The 12620-nt window shown below is 39.1% G+C and overlaps 1 protein-coding gene across 1 annotated transcript in view; it reads left to right on the top strand.

Annotated features, from left to right (window-relative positions):
* The window catches only part of aff2 (AF4/FMR2 family, member 2), a gene marked incomplete at both ends in the record, with an annotated part of 265149 nt that overhangs the window by 183466 nt on the left and 69063 nt on the right, over positions 1–12620 (top strand). The window lies entirely within an intron of this gene.

Genomic DNA, 12620 nt, shown 5'->3' with positions numbered 1-12620 from the left:
TCAACTAAAGTCTTAACTAGTGCCTCAACTAGAGCCTTAACTATTATCTCAACTAAAGTCTTAACTAGTGCCTCAACTAAAGTCTTAACTAGTGCCTCAACTAGAGCATCAACTAGAGCCTCAACTAAAGTCTTAACTAGTGCCTCAGCTAGAGCCTTAACTATTGCCTTAACTAAAGTATTAACTATTGCCTCAACTAAAGCCTTAACTATTGCCTCAACTAGAGCCTTAACTAGTGCCTCAACTAAAGTATTAACTATTGCCTCAACTAAAGTCTTAACTAGTGCCTCAACTAGAGCCTTAACTGTTGCCTCAACTAAAGTCTTAACTAGTGCCTCAACTATAGCCTTAACTATTGCCTCAACTGAAGTCTTAACTATTGACTCAATTAAAGTCTTAACTTGTGCCTCAACTGGAGCCTTAACTATTGCCTCAACTAAAGTCTTAACTAGTGCCTCAACAAAAGTCTTAACTAGTGCCTCAACTAGAGCATCAACTAGAGCATCAACTAGAGCCTCAACTAAAGTCTTAAATAGTGCCTCAACTAGAGCATCAACTAGAGCCTCAACTAAAGTCTTAACTAGTGCCTCAACTAGAGCCTCAACTAAAGTCTTAACTAGTGCCTCAACTAGAGCCTTAACTATTATCTCAACTAAAGTCTTAACTAGTGCCTCAACTATAGCCTTAACTAGTGCCTCAACTAGAGCATCAACTAGAGCCTCAACTAAAGTCTTAACTAGTGCCTCAACTAGAGCCTTAACTATTGCCTCAACTAAAGTATTAACTATTGCCTCAACTAAAGTCTTAACTATTGCCTCAACTAAAGTCTTAACTAGAGCCTCAACTAGAGCCTTAACTATTGCCGCAACTAAAGTCTTAACTAGTGCCTCAACTGGAGCCTTATTTATTGCCTCAACTAAAGTCTTAACTAGTGCCTCAACTAGAGCCTTAACTATTGCCTCAACTAAAGTCTTAACTAGTGCCTCAACTATAGCCTTAACTATTGCCTCAACTGAAGTCTTAACTAGAGCCTCAACTAGAGCCTTAACTATTGCCTCAACTAAAGTCTTAACTTGTGCCTCAACTATAGCCTTAACTATTGCCGCAACTAAAGTCTTAACTTGTGCCTCAACTGGAGCCTTATTTATTGCCTCAACTAAAGTCTTAACTATTGCCTCAACTAGAGCCTTAACTATTATCTCAACTAAAGTCTTAACTAGTGCCTCAACTAAAGTCTTAACTAGTGCCTCAACTAGAGCATCAACTAGAGCCTCAACTAAAGTCTTAACTAGTGCCTCAACTAGAGCATCAACTAGAGCCTCAACTAAAGTCTTAACTAGTGCCTCAACTAGAGCATCAACTAGAGCCTCAACTAAAGTCTTAACTAGTGCCTCAACTAGAGCCTTAACTATTATCTCAACTAAAGTCTTAACTAGTGCCTCAACTATAGCCTTAACTAGTGCCTCAACTAGAGCATCAACTAGAGCCTCAACTAAAGTCTTAACTAGTGCCTCAACTAGAGCCTTAACTATTGCCTCAACTAAAGTATTAACTATTGCCTCAACTAAAGTCTTAACTATTGCCTCAACTAAAGTCTTAACTAGAGCCTCAACTAGAGCCTTAACTATTGCCTCAACTAAAGTCTTAACTAGTGCCTCAAATGGAGCCTTATTTATTGCCTCAACTAAAGTCTTAACTAGTGCCTCAACTAGAGCCTTAACTATTATCTCAACTAAAGTCTTAACTAGTGCCTCAACTAAAGTCTTAACTAGTGCCTCAACTAGAGCATCAACTAGAGCCTCAACTAAAGTCTTAACTAGTGCCTCAACTAGAGCATCAACTAGAGCCTCAACTAAAGTCTTAACTAGTGCCTCAACTAGAGCCTCAACTAAAGTCTTAACTAGTGCCTCAACTAGAGCCTTAACTATTATCTCAACTAAAGTCTTAACTAGTGCCTCAACTATAGCCTTAACTAGTGCCTCAACTAGAGCATCAACTAGAGCCTCAACTAAAGTCTTAACTAGTGCCTCAACTAGAGCCTTAACTATTGCCTCAACTAAAGTATTAACTATTGCCTCAACTAAAGTCTTAACTATTGCCTCAACTAAAGTCTTAACTAGAGCCTCAACTAGAGCCTTAACTATTGCCTCAACTAAAGTCTTAACTAGTGCCTCAACTGGAGCCTTATTTATTGCCTCAACTAAAGTCTTAACTAGTGCCTCAACTAGAGCCTTAACTATTATCTCAACTAAAGTCTTAACTAGTGCCTCAACTAAAGTCTTAACTAGTGCCTCAACTGGAGCCTTATTTATTGCCTCAACTAAAGTCTTAACTAGTGCCTCAACTAGAGCCTTAACTATTATCTCAACTAAAGTCTTAACTAGTGCCTCAACTAGAGCATCAACTAGAGCCTCAACTAAAGTCTTAACTAGTGCCTCATCTAGAGCATCAACTAGAGCCTCAACTAAAGTCTTAACTAGTGCCTCAACTAAAGTCTTAACTAGTGCCTCAGTGTTACCAACTGGGCTCACAGTGGTAACAAAAGAGGGAGTCAAATACAGGATGAAGTATTCCCATTCTCTTTATTTACCGAACTTATTCAAAACAAACTCATAATGGGGGTCTGAGTGTGTAAAATATCAGTAGTGAAATGCTGTGAATGGTTGTGTGAACATGTGTGCAATGCTGTTCAAAAATGCAACCCAAAGCTTAACAAATTATAATTACCGTGATGGTAAGAGAAAATGCTGCCCAGCCAGAGGAGAAAAACCCAGGGAGTGAGTCTGGCAAAAGCAGGCTTTATAAGTTAAGCCACTCCCACCTCTGCAGGTGCATTACAATCTCTCCTAATCACACCTAATACAAACAAACTGAGATGGCAGGCCATCACACTCAGCTAGAGCCTTAACTATTGTCTCAACTAAAGTCTTAACTAGTGCCTCAACTAGAGCCTTAACTATTGCCTCAACTAAAGTCTTAACTAGAGCCTCAACTAGAGCCTTAACTATTGCTGCAACTAAAGTCTTAACTAGTGCCTCAACTGGAGCCTTATTTATTGCCTCAACTAAAGTCTTAACTAGTGCCTCAACTAGAGCCTTAACTATTATCTCAACTAAAGTCTTAACTAGTGCCTCAACTAAAGTCTTAACTAGTGCCTCAACTAGAGCATCAACTAGAGCCTCAACTAAAGTCTTAACTAGTGCCTCAGCTAGAGCCTTAACTATTGCCTTAACTAAAGTATTAACTATTGCCTCAACTAAAGTCTTAACTATTGCCTCAACTAGAGCCTTAACTAGTGCCTCAACTAAAGTATTAACTATTGCCTCAACTAAAGTCTTAACTAGTGCCTCAACTATAGCCTTAACTATTGCGTCAACTAAAGTCTTAACTAGTGCCTCAACTAGAGCCTTAACTATTGCCTCAACTGAAGTCTTAACTAGAGCATCAACTCGAGCCTTAACTATTGCTGCAACTAAAGTCTTAACTTGTGCCTCAACTGGAGCCTTATTTAGTGCCTCAACTAAAGTCTTAACTATTGCCTCAACTAGACCCTTAACTATTATCTCAACTAAAGTCTTAACTAGTGCCTCAACTAAAGTCTTAACTAGTGCCTCAACTGGAGCATCAACTAGAACCTCAACTAAAGTCTTAACTAGTGCCTCAACTAGAGCATCAACTAGAGCCTCAACTAAAGTCTTAACTTGTGCCTCAACTAGAGCCTTAACTATTGTCTCAACTAAAGTCTTAACTAGAGCCTCAACTCGAGCCATAACTAGAGCCTCAACTAGTACCTCAACTAGAGCCTTAATTATTGCCTCAACTAAAGTCTTAACTAGTGCCTCAACTAGAGCCTTAACTATTGCCTCAACTAAAGTATTAACTATTGCCTCAACTAAAGCCTTAACTATTGCCTCAACTAAAGTCTTAACTAGAGCCTCAACTAAAGTATTAACTATTGCCGCAACTAATGTCTTAACTAGTGCCTCAACTAGAGCCTTAACTATTGCCTCAACTAAAGTCTTAACTAGTGCCTCAACTATAGCCTTAACTATTGCCTCAACTGAAGTCTTAACTATTGACTCAATTAAAGTCTTAACTTGTGCCTCAACTGGAGCCTTAACTATTGCCTCAACTAAAGTCTTAACTAGTGCCTCAACTAGAGCCTTAACTATTGCCTCAACTGAAGTCTTAACTAGTGCCTCAACTATAGCCTTAACTATTGCCTCAACTGAAGTCTTAACTAGAGCCTCAACTCGAGCCTTAACTATTGCTGCAACTAAAGTCTTAACTTGTGCCTCAACTGGAGCCTTATTTATTGCCTCAACTAAAGTCTTAACTATTGCCTCAACTAGAGCCTTAACTATTATCTCAACTAAAGTCTTAACTAGTGCCTCAACTAAAGTCTTAACTAGTGCCTCAACTAGAGCATCAACTAGAGCCTCAACTAAAGTCTTAACTAGTGCCTCAACTAGAGCATCAACTAGAGCCTCAACTAAAGTCTTAACTTGTGCCTCAACTAGAGCCTTAACTATTGTCTCAACTAAAGTCTTAACTAGAGCCTCAACTCGAGCCTTAACTAGAGCCTCAACTAGTACCTCAACTAGAGCCTTAATTATTGCCTCAACTAAAGTCTTAACTAGTGCCTCAACTATAGCCTTAACTATTGCCTCAACTAAAGTCTTAACTATTGCCTCAACTAGAGCCTTAACTTTTGCCTCAACTAAAGTCTTAACTAGTGCCTCAACTAGAGCCTTAACTATTATCTCAACTAAAGTCTTAACTAGTGCCTCAACTAAAGTCTTAACTAGTGCCTCAACTAGAGCATCAACTAGAGCCTCAACTAAAGTCTTAACTAGTGCCTCAGCTAGAGCCTTAACTATTGCCTTAACTAAAGTATTAACTATTGCCTCAACTAAAGCCTTAACTATTGCCTCAACTAGAGCCTTAACTAGTGCCTCAACTAAAGTATTAACTATTGCCTCAACTAAAGTCTTAACTAGTGCCTCAACTAGAGCCTTAACTATTGCCTCAACTAAAGTCTTAACTAGTGCCTCAACTATAGCCTTAACTATTGCCTCAACTGAAGTCTTAACTATTGACTCAATTAAAGTCTTAACTTGTGCCTCAACTGGAGCCTTAACTATTGCCTCAACTAAAGTCTTAACTAGTGCCTCAACTAGAGCCTTAACTATTGCCTCAACTGAAGTCTTAACTAGTGCCTCAACTATAGCCTTAACTATTGCCTCAACTGAAGTCTTAACTAGAGCCTCAACTAGAGCCTTAACTATTGCCTCAACTAAAGTCTTAACTTGTGCCTCAACTAGAGCCTTAACTATTGCCGCAACTAAAGTCTTTACTTGTGCCTCAACTGGAGCCTTATTTATTGCCTCAACTAAAGTCTTAACTATTGCCTCAACTAGAGCCTTAACTATTATTTCAACTAAAGTCTTAACTAGTGCCTCAACTAAAGTCTTAACTAGTGCCTCAGTGTTACCAACTGGGCTCACAGTGGTAACAAAAGAGGGAGTCAAATACAGGATGAAGTATTCCCATTCTCTTTATTTACCGAACTTATTCAAAACAAACTCATAATGGGGTCTGAGTGTGTAAAATATCAGTAGTGAAATGCTGTGAATGGTTGTGTGAACATGTGTGCAATGCTGTTCAAAAATGCAACCCAAAGCTTAACAAATTATAATTACCGTGATGGTAAGAGAAAATGCTGCCCAGCCAGAGGAGAAAAACCCAGGGAGTGAGTCTGGCAAAAGCAGGCTTTATAAGTTAAGCCACTCCCACCTCTGCAGGTGCATTACATTCTCTCCTAATCACACCTAATACAAACAAACTGAGATGGCAGGCCATCACACTCAGCTAGAGCCTTAACTATTGCCTCAACTAAAGTCTTAACTAGTGCCTCAACTAGAGCCTTAACTATTGCCTCAACTAAAGTCTTAACTAGAGCCTCAACTAGAGCCTTAACTATTGCTGCAACTAAAGTCTTAACTAGTGCCTCAACTGGAGCCTTATTTATTGCCTCAACTAAAGTCTTAACTAGTGCCTCAACTAGAGCCTTAACTATTATCTCAACTAAAGTCTTAACTAGTGCCTCAACTAAAGTCTTAACTAGTGCCTCAACTAGAGCCTTAACTATTGTCTCAACTAAAGTCTTAACTAGAGCCTCAACTCGAGCCTTAACTAGAGCCTCAACTAGTACCTCAACTAGAGCCTTAATTATTGCCTCAACTAAAGTCTTAACTAGTGCCTCAACTATAGCCTTAACTATTGCCTCAACTAAAGTCTTAACTATTGCCTCAACTAGAGCCTTAACTTTTGCCTCAACTAAAGTCTTAACTAGTGCCTCAACTAGAGCCTTAACTATTATCTCAACTAAAGTCTTAACTAGTGCCTCAACTAAAGTCTTAACTAGTGCCTCAACTAGAGCATCAACTAGAGCCTCAACTAAAGTCTTAACTAGTGCCTCAACTAGAGCATCAACTAGAGCCTCAACTAAAGTCTTAACTTGTGCCTCAACTAGAGCCTTAACTATTGTCTCAACTAAAGTCTTAACTAGAGCCTCAACTCGAGCCTTAACTAGAGCCTCAACTAGTACCTCAACTAGAGCCTTAATTATTGCCTCAACTAAAGTCTTAACTAGTGCCTCAACTATAGCCTTAACTATTGCCTCAACTAAAGTCTTAACTATTGCCTCAACTAGAGCCTTAACTTTTGCCTCAACTAAAGTCTTAACTAGTGCCTCAACTAGAGCCTTAACTATTATCTCAACTAAAGTCTTAACTAGTGCCTCAACTAAAGTCTTAACTAGTGCCTCAACTAGAGCATCAACTAGAGCCTCAACTAAAGTCTTAACTAGTGCCTCAGCTAGAGCCTTAACTATTGCCTTAACTAAAGTATTAACTATTGCCTCAACTAAAGCCTTAACTATTGCCTCAACTAGAGCCTTAACTAGTGCCTCAACTAAAGTATTAACTATTGCCTCAACTAAAGTCTTAACTAGTGCCTCAACTAGAGCCTTAACTATTGCCTCAACTAAAGTCTTAACTAGTGCCTCAACTATAGCCTTAACTATTGCCTCAACTGAAGTCTTAACTATTGACTCAATTAAAGTCTTAACTTGTGCCTCAACTGGAGCCTTAACTATTGCCTCAACTAAAGTCTTAACTAGTGCCTCAACTAGAGCCTTAACTATTGCCTCAACTGAAGTCTTAACTAGTGCCTCAACTATAGCCTTAACTATTGCCTCAACTGAAGTCTTAACTAGAGCCTCAACTAGAGCCTTAACTATTGCCTCAACTAAAGTCTTAACTTGTGCCTCAACTAGAGCCTTAACTATTGCCGCAACTAAAGTCTTTACTTGTGCCTCAACTGGAGCCTTATTTATTGCCTCAACTAAAGTCTTAACTATTGCCTCAACTAGAGCCTTAACTATTATTTCAACTAAAGTCTTAACTAGTGCCTCAACTAAAGTCTTAACTAGTGCCTCAGTGTTACCAACTGGGCTCACAGTGGTAACAAAAGAGGGAGTCAAATACAGGATGAAGTATTCCCATTCTCTTTATTTACCGAACTTATTCAAAACAAACTCATAATGGGGTCTGAGTGTGTAAAATATCAGTAGTGAAATGCTGTGAATGGTTGTGTGAACATGTGTGCAATGCTGTTCAAAAATGCAACCCAAAGCTTAACAAATTATAATTACCGTGATGGTAAGAGAAAATGCTGCCCAGCCAGAGGAGAAAAACCCAGGGAGTGAGTCTGGCAAAAGCAGCCTTTATAAGTTAAGCCACTCCCACCTCTGCAGGTGCATTACATTCTCTCCTAATCACACCTAATACAAACAAACTGAGATGGCAGGCCATCACACTCAGCTAGAGCCTTAACTATTGCCTCAACTAAAGTCTTAACTAGTGCCTCAACTAGAGCCTTAACTATTGCCTCAACTAAAGTCTTAACTAGAGCCTCAACTAGAGCCTTAACTATTGCTGCAACTAAAGTCTTAACTAGTGCCTCAACTGGAGCCTTATTTATTGCCTCAACTAAAGTCTTAACTAGTGCCTCAACTAGAGCCTTAACTATTATCTCAACTAAAGTCTTAACTAGTGCCTCAACTAAAGTCTTAACTTGTGCCTCAACTAGAGCCTTAACTATTGTCTCAACTAAAGTCTTAACTAGAGCCTCAACTCGAGCCTTAACTAGAGCCTCAACTAGTACCTCAACTAGAGCCTTAATTATTGCCTCAACTAAAGTCTTAACTAGTGCCTCAACTATAGCCTTAACTATTGCCTCAACTAAAGTCTTAACTATTGCCTCAACTAGAGCCTTAACTTTTGCCTCAACTAAAGTCTTAACTAGTGCCTCAACTAGAGCCTTAACTATTATCTCAACTAAAGTCTTAACTAGTGCCTCAACTAAAGTCTTAACTAGTGCCTCAAATAGAGCATCAACTAGAGCCTCAACTAAAGTCTTAACTAGTGCCTCAACTAGAGCATCAACTAGAGCCTCAACTAAAGTCTTAACTTGTGCCTCAACTAGAGCCTTAACTATTGTCTCAACTAAAGTCTTAACTAGAGCCTCAACTCGAGCCTTAACTAGAGCCTCAACTAGTACCTCAACTAGAGCCTTAATTATTGCCTCAACTAAAGTCTTAACTAGTGCCTCAACTATAGCCTTAACTATTGCCTCAACTAAAGTCTTAACTATTGCCTCAACTAGAGCCTTAACTTTTGCCTCAACTAAAGTCTTAACTAGTGCCTCAACTAGAGCCTTAACTATTATCTCAACTAAAGTCTTAACTAGTGCCTCAACTAAAGTCTTAACTAGTGCCTCAACTAGAGCATCAACTAGAGCCTCAACTAAAGTCTTAACTAGTGCCTCAGCTAGAGCCTTAACTATTGCCTTAACTAAAGTATTAACTATTGCCTCAACTAAAGCCTTAACTATTGCCTCAACTAGAGCCTTAACTAGTGCCTCAACTAAAGTATTAACTATTGCCTCAACTAAAGTCTTAACTAGTGCCTCAACTAGAGCCTTAACTATTGCCTCAACTAAAGTCTTAACTAGTGCCTCAACTATAGCCTTAACTATTGCCTCAACTGAAGTCTTAACTATTGACTCAATTAAAGTCTTAACTTGTGCCTCAACTGGAGCCTTAACTATTGCCTCAACTAAAGTCTTAACTAGTGCCTCAACTAGAGCCTTAACTATTGCCTCAACTGAAGTCTTAACTAGTGCCTCAACTATAGCCTTAACTATTGCCTCAACTATAGCCTTAACTATTGCCTCAACTGAAGTCTTAACTAGAGCCTCAACTAGAGCCTTAACTATTGCCTCAACTAAAGTCTTAACTTGTGCCTCAACTAGAGCCTTAACTATTGCCGCAACTAAAGTCTTAACTTGTGCCTCAACTGGAGCCTTATTTATTGCCTCAACTAAAGTCTTAACTATTGCCTCAACTAGAGCCTTAACTATTATCTCAACTAAAGTCTTAACTAGTGCCTCAACTAAAGTCTTAACTAGTGCCTCAGTGTTACCAACTGGGCTCACAGTGGTAACAAAAGAGGGAGTCAAATACAGGATGAAGTATTCCCATTCTCTTTATTTACCGAACTTATTCAAAACAAACTCATAATGGGGTCTGAGTGTGTAAAATATCAGTAGTGAAATGCTGTGAATGGTTGTGTGAACATGTGTGCAATGCTTTTCAAAAATGCAACCCAAAGCTTAACAAATTATAATTACCGTGATGGTAAGAGAAAATGCTGCCCAGCCAGAGGAGAAAAACCCAGGGAGTGAGTCTGGCAAAAGCAGGCTTTATAAGTTAAGCCACTCCCACCTCTGCAGGTGCATTACATTCTCTCCTAATCACACCTAATACAAACAAACTGAGATGGCAGGCCATCACACTCAGCTAGAGCCTTAACTATTGCCTCAACTGAAGTCTTAACTAGTGCCTCAACTAGAGCCTTAACTATTGCCTCAACTAAAGTCTTAACTAGAGCCTCAACTAGAGCCTTAACTATTGCTGCAACTAAAGTCTTAACTAGTGCCTCAACTGGAGCCTTATTTATTGCCTCAACTAAAGTCTTAACTAGTGCCTCAACTAGAGCCTTAACTATTATCTCAACTAAAGTCTTAACTAGTGCCTCAACTAAAGTCTTAACTTGTGCCTCAACTAGAGCCTTAACTATTGTCTCAACTAAAGTCTTAACTAGAGCCTCAACTCGAGCCTTAACTAGAGCCTCAACTAGTACCTCAACTAGAGCCTTAATTATTGCCTCAACTAAAGTCTTAACTAGTGCCTCAACTATAGCCTTAACTATTGCCTCAACTAAAGTCTTAACTATTGCCTCAACTAGAGCCTTAACTTTTGCCTCAACTAAAGTCTTAACTAGTGCCTCAACTAGAGCCTTAACTATTGCCTCAACTAAAGTCTTAACTAGTGCCTCAACTAGAGCCTTAACTTTTGCCTCAACTAAAGTCTTAACTAGTGCCTCAACTATAGCCTTAACTATTGCCTCAACTAAAGTCTTAACTATTGCCTCAACTAGAGCCTTAACTTTTGCCTCAACTAAAGTCTTAACTAGTGCCTCAACTAGAGCCTTAACTATTGCCTCAACTAAAGTCTTAACTAGTGCCTCAACTAGAGCCTTAACTATTGCCTCAATTAAAGTCTTAACTTGTGCCTCAACTAGAGCCTTAACTATTGCCTCAACTAAAGTCTTAACTAGAGCCTCAACTAAAGTCTTAACTAGAGCCTCAACTAGTGCCTCAACTAGAGCCTTAACTATTGCCTCAACTAAAGTCTTAACTAGTGCCTCAACTAGAGCCTTAACTATTGCCTCAATTAAAGTCTTAACTTGTGCCTCAACTAGAGCCTTAACTATTGTCTCAACTAAAGTCTTAACTAGAGCCTCAACTCGAGCCTTAACTAGAGCCTCAACTAGTACCTCAACTAGAGCCTTAACTATTGCCGCAACTAAAGTCTTAACTTGTGCCTCAACTGGAGCCTTATTTATTGCCTCAACTAAAGTCTTAACTATTGCCTCAACTAGAGCCTTAACTATTATCTCAACTAAAGTCTTAACTAGTGCCTCAACTAAAGTCTTAACTAGTGCCTCAACTAGAGCCTTAACTATTGCCGCAACTAAAGTCTTAACTTGTGCCTCAACTGGAGCCTTATTTATTGCCTCAACTAAAGTCTTAACTATTGCCTCAACTAGAGCCTTAACTATTATCTCAACTAAAGTCTTAACTAGTGCCTCAACTAAAGTCTTAACTAGTGCCTCAACTAGAACATCAACTAGAGCCTCAACTAAAGTCTTAACTAGTGCCTCAACTAGAGCATCAACTAGAGCCTCAACTAAAGTCTTAACTAGTGCCTCAACTAAAGTCTTAACTAGTGCCTCAGTGTTACCAACTGGGCTCACAGTGGTAACAAAAGAGGGAGTCAAATACAGGATGAAGTATTCCCATTCTCTTTATTTACCGAACTTATTCAAAACATACTCATAATGGGGTCTGAGTGTGTAAAATATCAGTAGTGAAATGCTGTGAATGGTTGTGTGAACATGTGTGCAATGCTGTTCAAAAATGCAACCCAAAACTTAACAAATTATAATTACCGTGATGGTAAGAGAAAATGCTGCCCAGCCAGAGGAGAAAAACCCAGGGAGTGAGTCTGGCAAAAGCAGGCTTTATAAGTTAAGCCACTCCCACCTCTGCAGGTGCATTACATTCTCTCCTAATCACACCTAATACAAACAAACTGAGATGGCAGGCCATCACACTCAGCTAGAGCCTTAACTATTGCCTCAACTAAAGTCTTAACTAGTGCCTCAACTAGAGCCTTAACTATTGCCTCAACTAAAGTCTTAACTAGAGCCTCAACTAGAGCCTTAACTATTGCTGCAACTAAAGTCTTAACTAGTGCCTCAACTGGAGCCTTATTTATTGCCTCAACTAAAGTCTTAACTAGTGCCTCAACTAGAGCCTTAACTATTATCTCAACTAAAGTCTTAACTAGTGCCTCAACTAAAGTCTTAACTAGTGCCTCAACTAGAGCCTTAACTATTGTCTCAACTAAAGTCTTAACTAGAGCCTCAACTCGAGCCTTAACTAGAGCCTCAACTAGTACCTCAACTAGAGCCTTAATTATTGCCTCAACTAAAGTCTTACCTAGTGCCTCAACTATAGCCTTAACTATTGCCTCAACTAAAGTCTTAACTATTGCCTCAACTAGAGCCTTAACTTTTGCCTCAACTAAAGTCTTAACTAGTGCCTCAACTAGAGCCTTAACTATTGCCTCAACTAAAGTCTTAACTAGTGCCTCAACTAGAGCCTTAACTTTTGCCTCAACTAAAGTCTTAACTAGTGCCTCAACTATAGCCTTAACTATTGCCTCAACTAAAGTCTTAACTATTGCCTCAACTAGAGCCTTAACTTTTGCCTCAACTAAAGTCTTAACTATTGCCTCAACTAGAGCCTTAACTATTGCCTCAACTAAAGTCTTAATTAGTGCCTCAACTAGAGCCTTAACTATTGCCTCAACTAAAGTCTTAACTAGTGCCTCAACTAGAGCCTTAACTATTGCCTCAATTAAAGTC

Source organism: Telmatherina bonti (assembly GCF_933228915.1).
Source record: "Telmatherina bonti genome assembly, chromosome: 12".
Lineage (NCBI taxonomy): Eukaryota > Metazoa > Chordata > Actinopteri > Atheriniformes > Telmatherinidae > Telmatherina > Telmatherina bonti.
This window is presented reverse-complemented; position numbering and strand designations above follow the sequence as displayed.